Here is a 9,988-nt window from a genome sequence, read left to right on the forward strand (position 1 = left end):
TGTTGATTTAAAATGCCACTCCTAAGTTTTACAAAGCCCACCTGGTTCCTTATACCATCTGTGGTAAAATAGCCAGTGAGCTAGATGGCATGGGGGCTGAAGGAATTATTTCCAAGATTGAGTGGAGCCCATAGGCAATGCCAAAGGACCCAGTAGCCAAGAGGGATGGGTCTATCAGAATCTGTGGTAATCTTAATGTCACGATCAATACAGTACTGAAAGTAGATCAATACCCTCTGCCCAGGATAAAGGATATCTTTGCAGACTTGTCTGGAGGAAACACTTCAGCAAGGTAGACTTAGCTGTGCCCTACAGTGTCTCTCACCGTAAAGGGGTTTCATTGCTATAGTAGACTGCCACAGTGATTTCCAATGGGAGTGGCTTTGTATCCTCAGGGTGCATTAAGGGAAATAGAAATTGTTGGGGGATGTTCAAGGTTCTTGGGGTGCTGGTAAGCAGCACCCTAACTTGAGGTACGAGACCTGGCCGACCATTAATAGAGTAGGCACCTCCAAGAAAAAGGATGAAGCACTGGAACACAGGAAGAACTATTACTCTGCAGGTGGAGAGCACTCTTCATCACAACGTGTCCGAAACTCGGCAATCTCATCTGACCTTATCAGCCAAACAGACATTATTGGGGATGCATAAATTAGCAACCAGGGTGCCCAATAGTTCCCCTTGATTCATGGCATGGAACATGTTCATGCAACTTAACAGTTGGTAAGTACACCCTCTCAACTTTCTCTACAGATTTACAGAAAACAGGTCGCGCAATGAAAAAGCACTGGCAAGAACCAAATGTTGAAATAGAGCCAGTCAGTGAGCCTGCTGACCCCAAGGATTCCTCTTGAGGTGTGCAAAGCAACCTCGGCTTCATATGTGCAGCTAAAAACCATCTTTGGGGATTATGAGAGACATTACGTGATTGGTCAATTGTGCTAACTGGAATAGTATAAAGCTAGCTTGCCAAACACCAGCTCCAGCTTTACTAACGTTCAGATTCCAATCTGAACCCCGGTCAATGTAATTTTTGTTGTTGTGATCGTCGTCATCTACACTTCACCGTTCCTTTGTGTGCCGCTACCATCGTTCCATCCATGTCAACTCGTTGCCATCGTCAACATCCGATAGGCATTCCCAGTTTGCGTTTTTGTTTATTTTAATTTCACCCTGTTAATGATGGATAAAGTGCAGGAATACTTCCATAAAAGACACCCTGAAAAGGCTACTTATGGTATTACTCAGTTCCAGAAGATGAAAGAAGCATTTGAAAAGTGTTGTATACTCAAGTCATTTGCCAAGGAAGATAAAAATGACTTTAATAGCTGTCTTATTGCTTCTTATAACATTTCCAAAATGATAGCAAAGTGTGGAAAATCTCATACAATTGGTAAAAGATTAATAATGCCTGCTGTATCAGAAGTGCTCACCACTGTTCTTAAAATGAATACCAGTATTTTAAAATCAATTCCTCTGAGTTATAACTCTGCAGTATGTCATATTGAGAAAACGAGTGAAGACCTTGAGTATCAACTATGCACAGAGCTACAAAAACAAAATGCTGGGTACAAATGGATGAGCCAACTGTGCGAAACAACAAGGGATTGCTAATGACAAATGCACGGTTTATCAAAAATGGAAAAGTTTATGAACAGATTCTCTTTTGTAAAAAGTTAAAAACAAATATCAATGGAGAATCAATCTATGATGTGCTCAAAATATGTATTGAGGATAAAAGTTTTTTGATTAAGGACATGTTTTCTTATGCAACAAATAGAGCACCATATATGACAGGTCACCATGCTGGTTTAGTGGCATTTATGAAAGAAGAAACTTCAAGTCTATTTGCAAACCATTGTGTAATTCATTGTCAATATCTCGCAGCCAAAAGCCTCAGCCAGTGGTGTTTTTCAAGCATGACTCTGCTATCTGCTATCAACAAAATTAAGGCTCATCCGTAGCAGAATACTTTGTCAGTTATGCCAAGGTAATGATGAAGAGTTTGAACATTTGTTTCTTCACACTGAAGTGAGTTGGCTGGCAAAAGCCTGCTGCTTAAAATGTTTCTTTGATTTTTTTTTTGACACTGTGGTTGAATTTTAGTTCAAAGTCGACAAAAGCTTGGGAAACAAGACTGAACTTCTAGGTGGAGATGCGGCATATTTAGATGATGAGTATGATCAAATTAACACTCTAAATATGAAACTGCAGGGTGACAGTTTCAATTTAATCCAGGCAAAAAGTGTAGTGTCCACTTTTATTGGAAAATAGAAAATATATAAGCAAAGCATTGGGAGGAGTTTCCCTGCATGGGAAGTACAGCACTCTCTTTCACAGATGGTGATTTGCAAGAGTACTGCTTACACTTGCAGTCACTGAAGAAGGATTTTCAGAATCAATTCAAGGAGTTGAACGATCTGGAAATCCCGGACTGGGTAATTAACCCGTTTCTTTGAAAGGTGGAAGAACAGGAAGAGAGCTCGCAAGAAGAAATTATCAAAATTCAGAATGATGAAGAAGCAAAAATGCTTTTCAAAAATGTGTGCTTTTGTGGTACTGTATGAGGAAGTTTCCTGGTCTTTGGAGAAGAGCCAAACGCTCTTCATTGCATTTCCATCCTCCTACCTTGTTAAAAGAGGCTTCAGCGCAGTTGAACCACATACTCACAAAAAACAGAAACTGCTTGGACGTTGTTACCTGTGGGGACTTAAGGCTTTTGCTGTCACAACTTGAACCAGATATTTCAACTCTTGCTAAATACCACCAAGCTTAAGGATCAAATTGATATCAAAGCTGCTGTACAACACACAGATACTATGTAAGCCAGGTTGAAAGACAAATAAAAATTTGAAGCAGAATGATTTTTCTCATGTTCACATATGGTAGACATGTTTTTAGACTATGGGGGCACCAGAAGGTATATTGTGCCTAAGAGGGGCATTGGCAAGTACGAAAGTGCTTTAGAGGGCATTTTAAGTACAAGGGTGCTTTAGGGGGTGTTAGCAAGTAAGAAGGTGCTTTAGTGGGGTGTTGGCCTAAAAAAGGTTGAGAAAGACTTGGCTACTATATAGCAGTAAAGTATATAACATACTATAAAATACAGTTACTATATGGACATCCACAACATAGTAAAGTTTTAATTGTCCCATTCGGGCCTAAAGATTTAATCACTGTGAAAGTGTTGATAGTGAAGAAGCTTATCATAGGTTACTGCATGTCTATTGGTCAATAAGATATAGGAGCCGAATTAGGCCATTCAGCCCTTTGAATGTGCTCCACAATTCAATCATAGCTAATTTATTATCACTATTAACCTCCATCTCCTGCCTTCTCCCTGTAATCTATGATACCTTTACTAATCAAGAATCTATCAAACTCCACCTTAAATATGTCCAATGCCTTGGCTTCCACAGCCATCAGTGGCAACAAATCCCATGGATTCACTGCCCTCTGGCTAAACAAATCCCTCCTTATCTCTGTTCTAAAGTGATGTCCTTCTATTCTGCTTCTGTGCCCTCTGGTCTGGACACACCACTGTAGGAAATGTCCTCTCCACATCCACTCTGTCTAGGCCTTTCAATATTCAATAGGCTTCAGTGAGATCTCCTTCATTCTTCTAAACTTCAGTGAGTAGAGGCCCTGAGATATCAAAAGCTCCTCATACATTAACCCTTTAGTTCCCAGATTATTCCTGTGAAACTGCTCTGGACACTCTCCTTCCTTAGATAAGAGGCCCAAAATTGTACACAATACTCCTAGTGCAGTCTGGCCAATGCCTAATAAAGCCTCAGCATTACATCCCTGCTTTAGTCCTCTCAAACTGAATGCCACGTTTGCATTTGCCTTCCTTACCACCAACTCAACCTGCAGGTTAACCTTTAGAGAATCCTGCACGAGAGCTCCCAATTCCTTTGCACCTCTGATTTCAGAACTTCCTCCCTGGTTAGAGAATAATCTATGCCTTTATTCAAGGTCAAGTCACCTTATGCAACTGACTGTACATATATACAACCAAACAAAACAATGTTCCTCTGGCCTATGGTGCACCTATATACATATATCACACACAGCATATTAAACAAATTATATCACAAATAAGTTAATAAAATGTCATTCAAAATGCACAGGAAGTGTGCAGCATAGGTAAACAGTGAACAGTAACCAACTGGCTGTCCTAGTGACAAGACCTCTATGGTGGCAGTGAACTCATTAGTCTCACAGCCTGGATAAGTCTGGCAGACCTAGTCCTGATGCTCCTGTATCTCCTTCCTGATGGTTGCGGGTCAAAGAGGTTGTGGGAGGGGTGGTAGGGATCCTCAACAATGCTTTGGTTCCTTCATCTACAACATTTCCTGTAAATGTCACAAATAAGGAGGAAGGAGATCCCGTGACATCTCGGCAGTTTTTACCTGTAGGGGCACATGTCTGATGCCTTGCAGCTTCCATAACACACAACGATGCAGCCAGACAGCTTGATGGAGCTTCTGTAGAAAGTTGTTAGAATGGGGATGGGGAGCCTTGCTTGCCGCAATCTTCTCAAAAAGGTTAGATGCTACTGTGGCTTCTTGACTAATGAGGAGGTGTTGTGGACCCCGGTTAGATCGTCCATTATGAGAACACTTTGTTCTTCTACCAAAGTGTATGACCAAACACTTCCTCCCTACACTGTATTTCTTCTGCCACTTCATTGCCCATTCTCCTAACCTGCCCGTCTTTCTACAGACTCCTGCTTTTTCAACATTACCTACCCTTCCACCAATCTTCATATCATCTACAAACTTGGCCACAAGCCATCAATTCCATCATCCAAATCATTGACATATAACAGGAAATGAAGAAGTCCCAATACTGACCCCTGTGGAAAAACCACTAGTCAATAATCCACAAAGGGGGAATTACAGGGGATATTGATTTGTAAGGGAAATGGGTCGGGAAGTGGAAAATGGACTTCAATACAGAAATGTATGAGGGATGCAGTTTGGAAAGTCGGCCAACACGGGACTATGAATGGTAGACCACAGCTGAGTGCAATAGAACAAAGAGACCTAGGAGTTCAAATGCGTAGAGTGATGAAAGCAGTGTCACAGATATTTTGCACAATGACCTTCATCAGCCAGGGCACAATATCAGAATTAGGTCATTATTTTGCAATTGTATAAGTCACTGGGGAGGCCATACTTGGAGTACTGTGTACACCTTTGATTACCCTGTTATAGGAAGAGTGCCGAAAAGATTTAACAGGATATTTTCAGCGATAGAGACTCTGAACTTGTAGGGAGAGATTGTCAAGACTATGTCTTTATTCTTTGCAAAGAAGGACAATGCAGAGCAACCTTAGAGAAATGTCTAAAGTTATGAAAGGCAGAGATGAGGTGGATGGAATCAGTCTTTTCCCCAGGACTAGGGAGTCCAAAACTAGGGCAGCATAGGTTTAGGATGAGAAGAGAAAGATTAAAAGGACCCTGAGAGGCAACTTTTTCACACAAGGGGGGTGAGTATGTGGAATGAGTTGCTAGAGGAAGTGTTTGAGGAAGGTGCATGTAGGGGCTGAGCTTAGAAGTATATTGGATACAGACATGCAGGAAACTGAGACTAATTGTGCACCACTGTCACCATGGACTCATTGGGTCTAAGGTTCTGTATCTGTGCTGCATTGCACAATGACTCTATGACTCTACATGTACATTGTGACCTATAAACTCTACTATGACTTTGAAGGTCTATGTTTCCTATCTAGAAGTTATGTTGAAGATTCCTGATGAATTCTTCTTTCTCCCATTGATCTTAGAAGCCAAGTCACAATATTTGTTCAAGCATCTTCCACACAATAAATACAAGTGCATTTCCATTTATGATTTTTCTCATCATGCATTCACCCTGAACTAAGGAGTATTCCTTGTAATTTAACATATTAACACTATTTATCCCCTAATTTAGGGGGAAGGATTGGCACTGAACACAGATGCTCTCTCTCTCTCTCTCTCTCTCTCTCTCTCTCTCTCTCTCTCTCTCTCTCTCTCTCTCTCTCTCTCTCTCTCTCTCTCTCTCTCTCTCTCTCTCTCTCTCTCTCTCTCTCCTCTCTCTCTCTCTCTCTCTCTCTCTCTCTCTCTCTCTCTCTCTCTCTCTCTCTCTCTCTCTCTCTCTCTCTCTCTCTCTCTCTCTCTCTCTCTCTCTCTCTCTCTCTCTCTCTCTCTCTCTCTCTCTCTCTCTCTCCTCTCTCTCTCTCTTCTCTCTTCCTTCAACTCTCCATTTTCTTCATAGATACTATTTGACCCATTGAATTCCCCCAGCGTATTATGTGTTTTTCCCAGATTTTCAGCATCTGCATTCCCTCTTATCTTTCTTATCAGTCTTGTTTGTTTTGATGCCATTCATTACAATACTATCTTTTACTATATCAAATTATTTTTGTGTAGATTTTTGTGTAGATTCCAACTCGTGAACAAAATGGACTTAAGCAGGTCTGCGAAAATGGAAACCTCTAACGGCCAGACTTTCCAACTCTGTCCACTCATGAACTTGTGTATCACCTCAGCTGTAGAGTGTGATTTATCTGAATATTTGCTGAATGACTACCTTTAATCCAATTAGGCAAGAGTAAATAAGTTGTTTATTTTCCTTGTTTTCAAAGCTGTAGGTTTATGTGCCCTAATAGTTTAATAGATTAGATTGTACTTGCTGACAGCAGAAATGTTGCAAATCAAGCAATTTTTACAGCCTTTAGCAATTTAATCGCCAAATAATCACAGTGAGTTTCATCTAATGCACATTTTGATTTCTGCATTTATACTGTAAACGAACATGAGGGCTGGTTTGTGTTGCTATAGAGCATAGAAACCAATTACCCCAAACCATGTTTTCAATTTGAAAGTAATTTTTGGTAGCATTGATTTTCTGAGGAAAGCCGTAGACATTGTTCAAAATACCTGTAATTGAAAAGACAAGTGAGAATTAAAACTTTGTGTGCACTGCAGAACATGTCACCAGTGTAGGATTCTGCTGCCCCTGCACATCAAAATACTTTCATGCAGAGACACTTTAGAGATTTAATTACAACATGAAATGAAGACAAACTAAGACTGACTTCCTTTCTCCTTCTCACTTCCTCATAACTCATGCTCATGAAATTAGATTTTTGGTTTTGTATTGTAACAACTAAAAATAAATTTCTGTTAGTATCATTGTTTTCATTACTACAATCTATTAATTTTTAAATAACTATCTTGATAAAGGAATATTTTTATACTAGCCTTGATAGAACTGAGTCAATGTTCCATTATAAATATGTAAACATTATTTCATTCTGCACTTTTTCTTAAAAGACAATGTGTCGTTTGTCTGACTTGTTGCCTCATGAATTAGTGAGGGGGAGCTGCATTTATAGGGTACCAGAATCTGAGTTCAAGTTTACAGAGTGAAATGTGGATGCTAACCATAAACTCGCAGGAAAGATCAGTCCTGAGGTAATGAAAACATGAAGAAGAGACTCACCAGTAGATGCACTGAGGCAGGGTGTTGAAAAGGAGGAATATTATGGAGGTGGAGGTGAGTAATAATAAAGAAGAAAGTAGGTGTAGTCGAGGCCAAGTGGCATGATCTGCCTGACTAGACAATGGCACTAGTATTATCAATGTGTCATATACAATATGGTGGGGAACTATCCAAGCTACCTTCTGGCCATACCTCATATCATGTGCTGCACCACTGCAACAATGTTTAGTATGGGAAACTCCCTCGCATCTGTCTGTCTCTGCAGAAGGAGATGCAGTTTGAGACTAAGCTTTGATGTATAAACCACCCAAGTTAATTTAAACCATTTTCCAGTCTGTTGGAGAGAATAACACTGAGACATGGTGCAAGAAGTACTGGTTGATAACACTATAGTCTTAAATATTCCTATTGTCTAATAGCAGGAGGTTTTGGCTCATCCAGTCCTACATATTATAAGATAGCTACAGACAAGCTTAAGTATGGAAGTTTTGGGAGAGTATTAAATTGGAGCAATGCAAATTACAAGAAAATAAGGAGGGTTAATTGGGAGCAGCTCTATTTTGGCAAGTCCACGTCTAACAAGTAAACATTGTTGAAAAATCAAAGCACAGGTTGATAGTGTGGTAAAGAAGGCCTATGGCATGTTTGACTTTATTAGTCAAAGCATTGGATTCAAGAGCCAGGAAGTTAGTTTGCAGCTTTATAAAACCCAGAGTATTTCATTCATTTCTGGTTATTCCAACATAGGAATATGTAGAAGCTTTGGAAAGGCGCAGAAGAGGTTTACCAGGGTACAGCCCGGATTGGAGGGCATGTGCTCTGAAGAGAGGCTGGATAAACCTGAACTGTTTTTTCTGAAGCAGCAAAGGCTCACAGATGGAGGTTTATAAGATTATGAGAGGCGAGGATAGATGAGACAGCCAATATATTTTCCCAGCGCTCAGATGCCTAATACTAGAGGGCTGTAGCGGTGTGCTACACATAGCGTTAAAATAACGACATGCAGTCAGTGAGTTGCAGTTGCAAAAGAGATTTATTCAAACTTCGCAGCCTCGCTTTAAAGCCTTCCTGTTCCACAGTCCCAACCCACGCGCGGGCTTTTCCCCTTACTGGTGAAGAAGGCCTGGCGCCCTTTTTGGGACCGGCCTCAATGCCAGCACGCGCCACTTTGTGAGCCGGTTCGAGTGCGCTGGGAAGTGGCTCGCCACAGGGCTTTATTTAAGGTGAAAGTGTGTAAGTTCAAAGGAGATGTGTGGGTTTTTTTTTTACACAGAATGATGGCTAACTGGTAGTGGGGGTAAATAGATAGATAGATAGATAGAATGTGCAGTATTTGGAGGCATATACACATTGTGTAGGCAGAAGGGATTGGTTTAATTGCGCTTAATTACTAGGTCTATTCGTTCAACACAACATTGTGGGCTGAAGGGTTTGTTTCTGTTCTGTAGCCATTGACTTGCTGTGCCGAACAATGTGATACATCAGGAGCAGGGAATGGGATGGAATAGGGTAGAGCTGGATATCATCAGCATAGATACAGATCCTAACATGTCACCAGGAGCAGCAAGCTGCTGAATAATGATGCCTTAGCTGTGCTTTCGGCTGCCTCTTATTCACATGGTTTATGCATTAGAACAACTGTCCTGTGGCTTGATGCACTTCGTAGCAATGCCATTCATTCTTACTGGATCAGAGACCACAGAAGCTAGTGACGGTGAGCACACTAATGGCCACTTTTCAATGGGATGGATGTCAAAGGTTACTTTATTACTGAATCTCATTTAGCTTTAGGAGCTCTGAACCTAACACCGGGAGCTCAACATCGAAGAAATGGCACAAAAATGTAAGTGTTGTGGTAAAGCACAGTTGAGTGACTGCAAAGAATTCAAAAGGTGAAGCATAAGTTCATGTTTCCCCTAAATGTTTCAGGCTTTGCAAAGGTTGCTTAGGGTGCAAAAGTTGTTGGGCAAAAGGACAGAAATTCAAACGTTGTCGCATATACCAAACACATAATGTAATTTAGATGCTTTGAAATCCTCTGCTGAGACATGCATGATGTATAAGGCTCTGTAAATAATTTCCTCTAAGTTATACCTGGGCCGGATGGTGGTGTAGTGCCATCAGCACTGGACTTCAAGGTAGATGGTCCTGGGTTCGGTCCCAACCTGGGCAGCAACAGTATCTACTTCCGTCAGGTCGCCATGAGTCAACGACAACTCAACGGCACTCAACAACTTAAAGAAGCAGGAAGTGACCAGAGTCCTTCTTCCCACTGCAAGGAAGAAACTATTGCTCTGTTTGACACCATCGGACCTCAATACCTCTTTGTGCAACTGAATCCTCAAATTTCCTTACTTGCAGTCAGTTCAGATTGGCAACAACATTTCCTCCAAAATCTCCATCAGCCAAGTGCACCACAAGGCTGTATATTTAGCCCCTCCTTTACCTGCTTTATACTTATGACTGTCAGTCTAATTACAGCTCCAGTGCCATA

The sequence above is a fragment of the Hemitrygon akajei genome, chromosome 1 (assembly GCF_048418815.1).
Source record: "Hemitrygon akajei chromosome 1, sHemAka1.3, whole genome shotgun sequence".
Taxonomy (NCBI): Eukaryota; Metazoa; Chordata; class Chondrichthyes; order Myliobatiformes; family Dasyatidae; genus Hemitrygon; species Hemitrygon akajei.